This window comes from Phascolarctos cinereus, unplaced genomic scaffold (genome assembly GCF_003287225.1).
Source record: "Phascolarctos cinereus isolate Bilbo 61053 unplaced genomic scaffold, phaCin_HiC Scaffold_3;HRSCAF=262, whole genome shotgun sequence".
NCBI classification, from domain to species: domain Eukaryota; kingdom Metazoa; phylum Chordata; class Mammalia; order Diprotodontia; family Phascolarctidae; genus Phascolarctos; species Phascolarctos cinereus.
Window position 1 is genome coordinate 40,801,006 of NW_027555736.1, and position 13,777 is coordinate 40,814,782.

The 13,777-nt window shown below is 42.4% G+C and overlaps 1 long non-coding RNA gene across 1 annotated transcript; it reads left to right on the forward strand.

The window, feature by feature from the left end:
- The first annotated feature begins 1,937 nt into the window (after positions 1–1,937).
- Positions 1,938–5,870, forward strand: LOC110213902 (uncharacterized). The gene is made up of 3 exons (XR_002326151.2): positions 1,938–2,278; positions 3,373–3,625; positions 5,534–5,870. It is a non-coding gene; the product is annotated as an uncharacterized LOC110213902 (long non-coding RNA).
- Positions 5,871–13,777: the final 7,907 nt, after the last annotated feature.

Consider the following 13,777-nt stretch of genomic DNA (forward strand, 5'->3'; position numbering starts at 1 on the left):
TGGGCATTTTCTCCAGCGACCCCCCATGCCTAGAATGCGCTCCTTCCTCATCTCCACCTAATGGCTTCTCTGGCTTTCTTCAAGTCTCCTCTAAAATCCCGCATTCTACAGGACACCTTTCCCAGCCCCTCTTAATTCTAGTGCCTTCCCTCTTTTCATTACTTCCTGCTTTTCCTCTCTCCAGCTTGTCTGTACATACTTGTTCACATGCTCTCATCCTCATAGATTGTGAGTTCCTTCAAGGCAGGGACTGTTTCTCCTCTCTCTATATCTCCAACACTTAGAGCGGTGCCTGGCTCGTAGAAGGCCCTTAATAAATGTTCATTGACTGACAAGTTGGGAAAGTGTTCTCTTCTTCAGTTTAAACTTGCTCAGTTCAATCTACCTTCATGTGACTTGGCCTCAAGGCCCTTTACCATCCTGATTGCCCTCTTATAAATGCTCTACAGCTTACCAATGCCCTTCCCAAGCTTTCAAGGTGAGAACTGAACATCATAATCTAGATATGGTCTGACCAGTCATTCAGTCAATACGTTTTTATTGAGCACCTTCTATGTGCCAGGCACTGTGCTAAGCAGTAGGGATACAGACAGAAAGAAGAAAGTCAGGGCAGCTAGGTGTCGTAGTGGATAGAGCACCAGTCCTGAGGTCAGGAGGACCTGAGTTCAAATCCGGCCTCAGACCAAACATTTGACACTTATTAGCTGTGTGACCCTGGGCAAGTCACTTAACCCCAATTGCCTCAAATCCCCCCCCCCATAAAAAAGTGAAAGAAGAAAGTCCCTACTCTCAAGAAGCTAATACTCTAATGGGGGGAGACAATGGACAGAAGGAAGCTGAAAAGGAAGGGGGGAGAGAAAATCCAGGAGAGATGTTTCCTAGGAAAGGGGCATGAAAGAGTCCATTCCAAAGGAGTGCAGGTGGGGGAAATGAAGAAATGCCTGGCCTGGGAGCCCTCTTTAAACGGCAGCTTTGGGAGGAGTGCTTTGCTTTCTCTTCAACCTTGCAATCAGAGGTACAGAGGGTACTATTGAAGCATGAATATCAGGGTGGTTGCAATTTCCCAGGGTGATGAATTATTTCTGTTTTACTGTGGCCCAATCTGATTAGAATGTGGAGTGCAATCTGAGCTATGGCTTTGTAAGGGTAATTGATCTGGGAGCTCCTGATTGATGGGACTATAGGGCCTGGACCTTTATCTCAAGTAACCTGAGGGGTGCCTCCCTAAGGAATGGGGGCATGCCCACAAAGCAGTAGAGTGAATGTCAGAGTCTGGAGCTACCCCTCCCCATCATCAGTTGACTGAAACATGGAGAGGCAGCTGCTTATTGAAGGAGCTACCTCCCTCTATAAAAAGGAGCTAAAAGAAGACTTTTCCTCACCCTTCTCCATCCTTCCTCCTCCCTCCCTCCTCCCTCCTTCTTCCTTCTCCCCTAACCACTACCTGGGCAAGCACATACAGCTCATCATATGCTTCTGCCACAAGCCGCTATTACCTGCTTGTGGAAGGAGCAAACTGGGCACAACATGGGCACAGTTCCCTTCTCTCACTGCCTCCCTCCCATAACACTTCTGCTCTGCAGCGGTTTGTCTTCTGAAGGCAAAAAGGGAGACAAAAAAAGGTGTTAACTTTGCTTCTCTCTTCCCATCTTTAAAATATATTTATTGTTCATTTTGTTTTTACATTAGATTAATTTCTAAACATACCTCCTTTTCTTGCGTAATCTGATCCTAGCCAATGGCTCTTCATGCACAAAGCATTCAGTGAGCTCTGCCTGCTGCCAGCTTGGAACAGGCTGCAGAGGCTGCTGCTGAAAAGGCATGATTCTGGGTGATGCTAGGACCCTGATCCCTACCTCAGAGCAGATGCAGGTGCTAACCACGTGGTGAAGAGATGGAATGCTGATTGGATGCTGAACCAAGACTGCACTAACCAGACAAACAATGCCGCCTCCTCTGGCCGCGGCTCTTTTCCTGTCTGGCTGCTTTTTGGGTGCTAGAGATAAGCTGTAAGCCCCTGAATGGGGAGAGAGCTTAGGCCCTCCCCACCTGAGGCGGACAAGTGGCCTCTCCCTCTATTCTTTGCCCTTTTGCATTTGCTCTTTCTTGTTTTAGGTGGATAAATATGAGGGAGGGCTACAACCTTGTGAGCTGCAAAAGGCTGGAATAGTGAACACCCTAAAATGCCCATGGCTGGAATCTATGCTGAGATTTGCTGAAAGTTAGACAATGAAGAGCAAAGTTCCAAGTGACCTGCTTGACCCAGCATAAATCAAAGGTAAACAAGAAGCAACTCCAGTGATTCATCCTCCAGCTATGCTAAATTTGGAAATGACCTTGGTGGGATGAATATTTGTAGTAACTGAGTTGTCTGAATCCGCTCTCCATAGATGGAAGATGGTATAAAGAGAGAGTGTGCCCCAGGAGTTGGGGGGAAATGTTTATAACTTCTGTTCTTGTTATGTCTTCTCAGGAAATATCCCTTTTTAAGAACTAATTGGTGCTAATTAGTTAAACAAAATTGGGGAGCTAAACACTGGTGACTAACAATGGGGAGAATATACTGGAACAGGGGCCTTAGCTGATAATATTAGAGACACGTCCCCAGTCCTTTAGGGATACTCTTAGAACTCTGAAGAGGAAATGTTGCTTTGCTCTTGGAGACCCGACTCATCATTGTGAATGTGAATTGGGATGAGAATCCTTAGTCTATAAGGACTTATACTTATTTTTTTAATTTTTAAAGAAAGAAAAAAACAGCTTAAAAAAATTAACCAGCACATCAACTGTGGTTGACAATATATGCAATATCCTCTACCCTAGTCTTCCACCTCTGCAACGGGTAGAGGTGTACTTTCTCAGCTCTTCTGGGTGACAAAGCTAAGTCATTATAATTACACAACTTTGTTTTCTTGTTCTTTCCATTCACATTGTTGTTAGTTACTATATATTGTTTTCCTGGTCCTGCTTTCTTCACTGCATCAGTTCATATAAGTCTTCTCACATTTTTCTGAATTTTTCCTATTCATCATTTCTTATTATGGTTCTGTGATATCCCATTACAACAATGTACCACAAATTTAAATAACCTTTATCCAACTGACAGGTACCTGCTTTGTTTCCAGTTCTTTGTGGTAGCTCTTTTATGGACTAGAGAGAAAGGGAGCTATTCTGACAAGAGTCTATCTCCCTCAGTCACCCCAATCTCAGAAACTCAACTAGTGAGGCATCCATGGGCACGTCCATACTTCATATAGAGATAAGATCATTGCAGGTTGGGGGAATCACCGAGAGCTAAATTCCAACTTACTATAAGGCAGCAGTTTATATCCTAAGATGTCCTAAAATGGAATGTGCTTCCTTGGTAAGCAGGAAGTGTCTCATCACTAAGTTTCCAGAACTACTGACCTGGAAGGAAACTAGAGTATCACCCAGTCCAATTCCCTCACTTCACAGAAGAAAAAAACAGGCCCACAGAGATGAAGTGACGGCGAGAGACACACAGCAAGTTAGCAATAAAGTGAAGACAAAAACCCAGGTCTATGGGATGGTACGGAAGAAATTTGAATTCAGAAAACTTCCATTCAAAGCCTGGTTTTGCCATTTACCACCTGTGAGACCTTAGGTAAGTCACAACCTCTCTGGGCCTCAGGCCCTTATCTGTAAAAATGATGGGGTTGGGCTAGGTACCTCCCATCTCCTGACTCCTCTTGTGACCTTTCTACTATGGCCCACTGACATGTTCATTGAGAGGTTGAACAGCCACCTTCAATAGATTGTGAAAAAACGATTATCACTGAGGGAGGAGTTGGTTTAAATGATAGTTTAGGTCCCTTCCAGTGCTAAGATTCTGTGATCGCATACGCCGCTGAACACAAAGCTAAACGTACCTGATCATTACAGCACTACCACATGATACTCTTCAGTTTGTTGGTACTCAGAATAACTTTCCAATCATGACAAACACTTCAAACTAGACTTTCCTTGTAGGAAAAAAAGCAAATCACTCAGGAGCTGGCTATTGTTAAGACGGGTACAGGGGTAATATTATCAACAGTACTGATACAGATACCACAGAGTCAAAAGGGTCCCCCAGAGAGGCTGACTCATTTACCAGTGGGTATTCATATAGGACTCCTCTACAACATCCTCCAAACTTGCGTTTGAAAACCTCTAATGAGAGAGAGCCCACCAAGAGGCAGCCTGTTTTACTCAAAGCCCCAGTTGTTACAAAGTTTTCTTTTACATCCAACTGGAATCTGCCTCTCTGCAGTTTCCAGACATTGCCCTCATTCTGCCCATTTGGGCCAAAAAGAACATATCTAATCTGTGTTCCAAATGGTAACCCTTCAAAGACTTAAAGACAGCCTTCTCATCTTCAGGTCAACTGATCATCTCATGGTACGTCTTCTAGTCTCCTTATCACCATGTTTATCCTACTCTGAACGTACTCCAGGTTATTCATGTCCTATGTTCTAATGGATAGGGCATTGGACTCGTAGTCAGGAGGATCTCAGTTCAAATCCCACCTCAGATACTTAATAGTTGAGTGACCCTGAGCAAGTCATTGAATTTCTCTGTGGTTTATTTTCTTCATTTATAAATGAAGGGGTTGAATTCAATGGTCCTTCAAGTCCCTTCCATCATATAAAACTGAGGCAGAGTACAGAGCAACTATCACCTATCAGCATCTAGAATGCTATGTCTTTTTTGGGGGGAGGATGATTTTATTGGCATAGGAAACTAAGTGAGAAAACTCCCTTCAGAAAAGGAGATCAGTAGCTGCTGTGCAACTTATAATCCTGGAGAGTTACTGTGGAGCACTGAGAAGTTATTTGCTCAGGGTCACACAACCAGAATGCGACAAGGACAGGATGTCAACCCAGATCTTCCTGATTCAGAAGCCAACTTTCTACGCACTGCTATGGGCTACCAACTCAATAAAGCTTATGTTCCAGTTATCTGCCATATCATACTGTTGAGTCATCTGAAGCTTGACAGCTGACTAGATAAAGGGCCTCAGTGCATTCATGCAAAAATCATAGGGTTTACAGCTGTAAGGGACTTTATGATTCATCCAGTCCAACCTCCTCATTCATAGAATAGGAAACTGAAAGGAATCTGAACGGGTTAGAAATAAGGGCCTGGGGATGGCTTTTCTAACTTCACCAACCCTCTTGAAAAGTCATACCTTAAGCCTCAGTCAGGAGCATGTTTTAAATGCTTGGGGCTTTCTTCTCATGGAATAGCCTAATTTTTTTTCCTATAGTGTACAAAAGGACAATCTATGACCAACCTATGAAAGCAAGTTTTGGAGTTTTTAAGTTGGAAAAATTCCCACAGATGTCAATATGGAAAATTAACAGATTTTTCTCTTCCATACACAAAAAGTACAAATGTTGACATTTTCAGCAAGCAAGTTACTTCCCCTCTGTGGGACATAATGTCCTCATACATAAAATGAGCCCTTCAGCCCAGATGACCTAATGTCTTCCAGTGCTAACAATCCATGTTATATTCCTGTCCTTTCTAGATCTTCAAGAACTTTCCCAGAAAAGTGCCTCTACTCATCACCACATGGACCTTCATCAAAAAATATATCAACCTTGTCCTACGGATATTTCAAGATCCAAAGGATTTATTATTTATTATTGAGGTTACAGAGAAAATACAAAGAATAAATGAAGTTGCTGGTGTTTCTAGGAGTCCAACCAGGACAACAGTGGGGTGGGGGGTGGGGCAAAGATCTGCTCACATAAACCTCTCACCTTTCCTGCCTCTAGGGCAGAAGAATCAAGAAAGATGACCAACATTCTGAATGCTATTCAAACAGATTTAAATGTAATTGGGAAATATTCAATAAAATAAAATACAACAAAACATAAATAACATTAGCATGTGGTTTTTAAAGTCAGTATGAACCCACACTGATCTTTATGTATAGTTTAGTGTCCTTGTTTCTACAGTTATCCCTTCCCCATTGTAGGTTTTAGGGGAGGGATGCCCCAGTGATCTGGAAAATCTGTGTAAAATTTTTTGGCCATCACTTCGTACCAGAGAAGAAGTTTTAATTATTATGGTATTAAAGGACAAAATATGTTGATATTATATAACACTATACATATATTTTATGCATTCTTGAGTCTCTAAACTTTTTCTGTGCTGTCTGCTGGTTTTCATGTGTCATCTGTGACTTCCACAAAACTCTCAAAAAATTCCCATTTAATTTCCGTGATATATTGAAACCTCAATGGAGAAAGTCACAATGTGGAAGGGATAACTATATTTGAGTTTGACACCACTGCTCTAGGCAACAGTGCACTTAAGCACTTTGCCCTTGAGATTGTGACTTTGACTCAAGGAGAAGAAAGAATGAGTATGAACCTACATGCTAGAAGAGACCAAGGTGATTAGTAAAGGAGGAATTAAATTGAAACCATCAGGTAGTGGTAAGAGTATTGGATTTGGTGTGAGAGAACCTAAGTTCAAATCCATACGCCATTCACCTCTGTGGACGTTTCCTCATCCGTAAAATAAAGGGGTTAAATGGATTAGATGACCCCTAAGCTCTATAAATCTTTCAGCTCTATAAATCTCATTCTATTTCAGCACTTTAGTCACCCACATAGTGAGCCTGGCCATAGCAGAGTCAATGACCAGTACCTATCCCATATATATTTCAAGGATTTTTTATTTTGTCAATGTGAGTGAGTTATTTATTTTACAGTGGCAGATTTCAACCCCTCTAAGACTTAGTGGATGATCTTTGAGAGCTGTTGTAGCTGAAATATTAATTACTATATTGTCAACTGGGCAATGAGCCTCTTCAAATTTAGATAGCTGGTCTTCAGACATATAGCACATTGTCTGCTCCCTACTCCAAAAACATTCTTGGTAGGATCTACTGGAGCTTATACTCCATTTGGCTTTGAAAACCCAGGGTTGTCTCCATGACATGATAAGGAATGGGGGTAGGACTTTAGTGGAGGGCCTAGCATACAGTCAACATTTTAAAAACACTAAACTGAACTGACATCACAACTATCGTCCTGTATCTGGTAAAGAGGATCATTGCATGCTGAAATCTTTCTCCACCTGTAGCTTCCACTTCCCCACTATCTTTCTTTTCTGTGTGAGATATTATTGGAGTCTACTTCAGGTCTTTAACCACCAATATGCCAAAGCAAATAGCCATTACCATCCTGTATCTAGTGGTGACTTCTATACTGACCCCAGATAAGCCATGGACATCCTCTGAGTTCTTCATAGCAAGGAAAAAGGCTCAAAATGAGTCACCAGGAGGATGATCCTGGAGCCTTGATACCTCTGTTTTTCTAGCTTTCTTCCAAATTTTGAGGTCAGTGTCATGAGTCCAAGCTGAGGGACTTCTCTTAGAATCATAGAATGAGTTGGCATGAATTTAGGACACTACCTAATTGAATCCTAATCTGAAGTAGTAATCTCCTCTCTAATTTCCCTTATCATAGGATCATAGATCAGAGCTGGAAGACTTTAAACTTATGCAGTACAACTCCTCATTTTACAGATAAAGAAATCAAAACCCAGAAAGGTGGCCAAGGACTTACAACTGAGGCCTCTAACTCCAGACACCCTATACCATTCCTACAGTATCCACCTGAAGGCCTCCAGTGATAGCAATCCCATACTTCCACTTCACTTTGGGATGACTCTATTAAAAAGTTCTTCCTTATATAAAGCCAAAACTGTCTCCCTCTAGATCCCACCAAAGGGCCCTAGTTCCCCATTCTGGGACCAAACAGTATAGATATACACACACACACACACACACACACACACACACCACATCCAGTGATGGCCCTTCAGGTATTTGAAAGCAGCAGTCATGTTCTACCTATACCTTCTTTTCTGTAGGTCAGGTATTCCCAGTTCCTTCAATTTGTCATCATATAGTATGCTTCCATGTATCACCAGCATCCTGGCTGCCTTCTTCTAGCTATGCTCCAACTCATCAAAATCCTTTCTAAAATACAGTATCAGAAGTGAAGGCAATAGTCAAGATGTGGTTTGACAGAGGCAATCTGTTCTGTCAAGGAGGGGCTGGGGAAAGGAGAGACTACTGGGGCCCAGTTAGCAACTGGTATCTCATGACCACATGAACCTAGTCCTACGTTCCCTCTTCCTTACAGAACCGAGGGATCTTGTTGATCAGTCAGGAACCCAGGAACCAAAAGGTAGGATCTGGCTTTCTAGTTTTTCAATGCAATTTCAATGATGAAGTATCTCCTTTGAGACCCTTTCCTTTCTTTAGTATGGAAGATCTTAGAAGCAGAAGTCATCTGTTTGAGGAATATCCCAGGTCAACTTCATCCCTTTAAAGGGTTAGGAAACTATGTCACATGACCTGAACCCCCTAGTCCACTAGGGAGACTTAAACCCTTCATTCCCTTTACAGACTTGCTATCCTAACCCTCTCTTTACCCTCTTCTTGAGAAAAAGACTTTTGCACCATTCATACTCAGTTATGATCTCAAATCCTATAAGGCAAGTGTCAAGTGAAAAAAAAGTTACCCTCAAAAAACTTAATAGCTAATAATAGCTAGCACTTATATAGTGCTTTAAGGTTTGCAAAGTACTTCACAAATATCTCATTTGATGCTCACAACAACTCTGGAAGTTAAAGACTATTATTATCCTCATTTTACAGATGAGGAAACTGAGGCAAATAGAGGTTAAGTGACTTGCCCAGGGTAACACATCTAGCAAGTGTCTGAGGCCAGATCTGAACCCAAGCCATCCTGATTCTGGGTCCCAGGCTCTGTCCAACTTGCCACTGAGCTGGAAGGTCCCATATACACCAAAAATATTCATAGTAGAACTTTTTATGGTAGCAACACAGCAAGCAGGCAGCCAATGATTGGGAAATGGATGAACAAATCATGGCATATGAATACGAGACATTTTCGTACTAAAAAAAAAAAGCTTCAGAAAAATATGAGATGTATACGAACTGGTAAGATTGAAGAAATCAGAACCAAAACAATGCAGAACACAATCACTACAATGATGCAAATGAAAACAATACTGAAAGGTAAGTGAATTCGGTTAAATCCAATGGTCAAAATCAGTTTGAGGACAGCTCATGAAACACACCTCCCTCCTCTTGAAAGAGGTGGGGGACCAAGGGGACTAAAGTCACCATACATGAAACTGTGGCTGTCTTGGATGTATGCACTTAATTATTTTTGTGGGGAAGCTAGGTGGCACAGTGGATAGAATGCCAGGCCTGGAGTCAGGAACATTCTTCTTTCTGAGTTCAAATCTGACCTTAGACACTTACTAATACATGATCCAGGGGCAAATCACTTAATCCTGTTTGCCTCAATTTCCTCATCTGTAAAATGAGCTGGGGAAGGAAATGGCAAACTGCTCTAGTATCTTTATCAAGAAAACTCCAAATGGGGTCATGGACATAACTGAACAGCAACAAGATTTCTCTCTGTGGCTAGGCAGGGTTCTAAGGTTGGAGGATCCAAGCTATGGAATCAAAAAATGTCTATGGCATAAAAAACAGAAAATATCAATCAAACTTTTTTTAAGGTAAATTTCACCACCATGGTCAAAAGCATTTATTTTAAGCATTCAATGATTATAGTACTGTCCTGGGTGTCAAAAAAAAAAAAGGCAAGTCACACAGTCCTGGTCCTTGCCCTTCAAGAGCTTACAATCTAAGATACTAATGTAGATGGGCGTTTGACACAAATATAGGTAAATAACACAGAAAGACAATTGTAAACTGGCGAGGACTCTGTGCATAAATTACACGTGAGAGACTGGTCTGTCTCAGGAAAAGGCTAGTTACGAGGTGGTTTTAGGAAGAAGTAGGGCTGCGAAGTAATAGATCAGGTTTGTTCCACCCATAACCTTCTGCTAAACAGCCTATGAGACACAGTAAGCTGCTGGGCTGCAGCCATGTCTCTCTAAGGGAGTGATGAGGAGAAAAGGGAGAGGAGCTGGCTGTTACAACACTTGCAAGCTCACGGCTTCCATCCTCCTCCCACAACACTCATTGCAGCACGGCAGATGGGGGAGCGTATTTGGAAGATCACGCCCAGCCTAACACATTCTCCATGACTAGAGGAGTCCAACATATGTTGCTTCACTTAGGCTCAGCCAATGAGGGCCTTTGCTCATTTGTCTGGGGTTGCACTGTGGGTTGTGGTGTGGCTCGGCCCTTCCCCTCCCCCTCCGTTGCCCTGGGGTTGTGAGGCTGCACAATTCACCACCACTCAGCTCGGGACACTGATCCTTAGGCAGCCTCAATTTCAGCATACCAATTCAACCATTTTTCCATTTCCTGGCTGCCTCTTCAGTCATTGCCTTTCCACCGTCCTACTTTTGTAACTTATTGCTATACAATATTACTGGTCACACTTTTAAAGAAAGATATATTGACAGGCACAGATAAACCTAAAATGGCATATTTCTGTATTTTATAAGGTCCCCAAAGGCTATATGAGACCATTTTAACAACCAGAAATATTAGAGCTCTCTGTTCAGAGGACTGAGATGTACACCTTTCTCAGCTTCTTCATGGTCACCTGAACAATAAATCACTTGTTGAGCACTTACGTTCCTAGCACTGTGGCGGAAAATGGAGTGGAGAAGGAAGAAAATGCAAGGGAATCAGAAAATTGTATAGATAGTGCAGGAAGGACCTCAGGAAGGTCCAAGTTAGAAATTATTGCCTCATTGAAAAAACCTTCAAGACCTGGAAATTCATTCAGATGGAGGCTCAAGACCTCCACTTTTATAAGGCTCTTAATTAATACATCAGCAGGATCAGTCACAGGATGGAATTGGCGGAAGGATGTGATTCAATTTTAAGAGCTGGAAAGAGAATGATCACATGTTCCAAAGATCCCAAAGCACTGTTCATACTCTGTATTTTCAGAGGGTCAAGATAGCTCTACATTGAATATTTTTTCCTCTCTCCACAGGAGTGATACATGCATACTCTATCCAGCCCCTTTAAGCTGTTCATACTCCTTGGTTCTTTATGTGAAGATCAGGGTCCCCTGGCCCTGTGACAAAGAATGTGGGTGAATTCCCAGACAAAGTTCAAGCTCAGACTGAAGGCTGTGATGACTTCTTAAAAGGCTCTATCCAGTGATCGCTGCCTGTTTGACCACATTCTAGAGCTAGTATTTGCTTAACAGCAGGATGGAAGACAACTGAATCTGCAGCCAAACTCTGACTCTTCTGGTAGCTGTGTGATCTTGAAGAGGAGCAACTACAGAAAGCTAGCAAGGCGGTATCAGAAATCTGACCTTTTTGCAAAGAATAAGGGTAACTGCATCCTGTGAAAATCAACTGTTGGAGGGGCGGAGCCAAGATGGCGGAGTGAAAGCAGGGACTTGCTTGAGCTCTCCTCCAAATCCCTCCAAATACTCATAAAAAATGGCTCTAAGCAAATTCTGAAGCAGCAGAACCCACAAAAAGACAGAGTGGAACAAATTTCCAGCCCAAGACAACCTGGATGATTGATCAGAAAGGTGTATGCTGCTGGGCTGGGAGCGCAGCGCAGCGCGGCGTGGGCGCAAGGGCCGCAGCAAACCTGGAGCAGGCCTCAGAGGACTGAATCTCGGGCAGCTGTGGAGGTTTCCAGACTCCTCAATCCACAGATGCCAAAGACAACTTAGAAGGTCAGTGGGAAAAGTCTGTTTCTGTCGGTGGTCAGACAGGAAGGTGGGGTTTCAGCTCCATTCCCCAAGAGCATGGCCCGGGGGGAGAGGGGGGGCAGCTGCTTCCCGAGCTTCCGGCCCACAGACTGAGGGAGAATCCAGTGGCTGATCAGAGAGGGATTGCAGGGATCTGTTTGCCAGTGCTGAGGCAGGAATCTCTTGCTTTGCCCGTGTGTGGATCTGGGTCACAGTTCTGGGTGGCGGTGCTGGGGTGAGGAGGTGCGCTGACGTGGTGGAGCTTGGAGTGGCTGTGAAGAGAAACCCCTCCTCACAGTTACAGGACAGAAAGGAATACTTGTGGTCACAGGCCAGGAAAGGAGTAAACACCTCTCCCCTTATCATACCACCTTGGAAGAACTGAAAATTTACAGGTCCTACAAGTATCTCTGAAAACAGTACAAACCCCTGAAGCTTGGGACAGTACACTCTCCACATTGGAAGCAGACTCTTACCTTAACAAAGAGTTTAAAACTCAAGTAATTGGCGGGATCATGAGCAAGCAGTGCAAAAAGAGTCAGACTATATTATCTTACTTTGGTGACAAAGAAAATCAAAATATACAACCAGAAGAAGACAACAAAGTCAAAGCTCCTACATCCAAAGCCTCTAAGAAAAATATGAATCAGTCCCAGGCCTTGGAAGAGCTCAAAAGGGATTTTGAGAAGCAAGTAAGGGAAGTAGAGGAAAAACTGGGAAGAGAAATGAGAGTGATGCAAGAAAATCATGAAAAACAAGTCAACAGCTTGCTAAAGGAGACCCAAAAAAATACTGAAGAAAATAACACCTTAAAAAATAGCCTAACCCAAATGGCAAAAGAGGTCCAAAAAGCCAATGAGGAGAAGAATGCCCTAAAAAGAAAAATTGGCCAAATGGAAAAGGAAGTCCAAAAGATTACTGAAGAAAATACTTCCTTAAAAATTAGAATAGAGCAATTGGAAGCTAGTGACTTTATGAGAAATCAAGACACTGTAAAACAAATCCAAAAGAATGAAAAATTAGAAAACAATGTGAAATATCTCATTGGAAAAACAACTGACCTGGAAAATAGATCCAGGAGAGAGAATTTAAAAATTATTGGACTATCTGAAAGCCATGATCAAAAAAAGAGCCTAGACATCATCTTTCAAGAAATTATCAAGGAAAACTGCCCTGATATTAGAACCAGAGGGCAAAATAGAAATTGAAAGAATCCATAGATCTCCTCCTGAAAGAGATCCCCAAAGGAAGACTCCTAGGAATATTGCAGCCAAATTCCAGAGTTCCCAGGTCAAGGAGAAAATATTACAAGCTGCCAGAAGGAAACAATTCAAGTACTGTGGAAACACAATCAGGATAACACAAGATTTAGCAGCTTCTACATTAAAGGACCACAGGGCATGGAATATAATATTCCGGAGGGCAAAGGAGATAGGATTACAACCAAGAATCACCTACCCAGCAAAACTGAGTATAATCCTTCAGGGGGAAAAATGATCATTCAGTGAAATAGAGGACTTTCAAGCATTCCTGATGAAAAGACCACAGCTAAATAGAAAATTTGACTTTCAAATACAGGACTCCAGGTAAACAGGAAAGAGAAATCATAAGAGACTTATTAAGGTTGAGCTGTTTACATTCCTGCTTGGAAAGATGATATTTGTAACTCATGAGAACTTTGTCAGTATTAGGGTAGTTGAAGGAAAAAAATTATATGTATGTATATATAGATAGATAGATAGAGGGCACAGGGTGAGTTGAAGATTAAGGGGTCATATCTGGAGAATAAAATTAAGGGATGAGAGAGGATGATACTCGGAGAAGAAAGGGAGAGGTAGAATGGGGTAAATTATCTCACAAAAAAAAAACAGAAAAGTCTCTCACAGTGGAGGGGAAACAGGGGAAGGTGAGAGGGAATGAGGGAATCTTATTCTCATAGGATTTGGCTTAAGGAGGGAATAACATACACATTCAATTGGGTATGGAAATCTGTCTTACCCTACAGGAAAATAGGGGGAGAAGGGGACAAGAGAGCAGGGGGGTGATAGAGAGGAGGGCAGATTGGGAAAGAGGGTAAT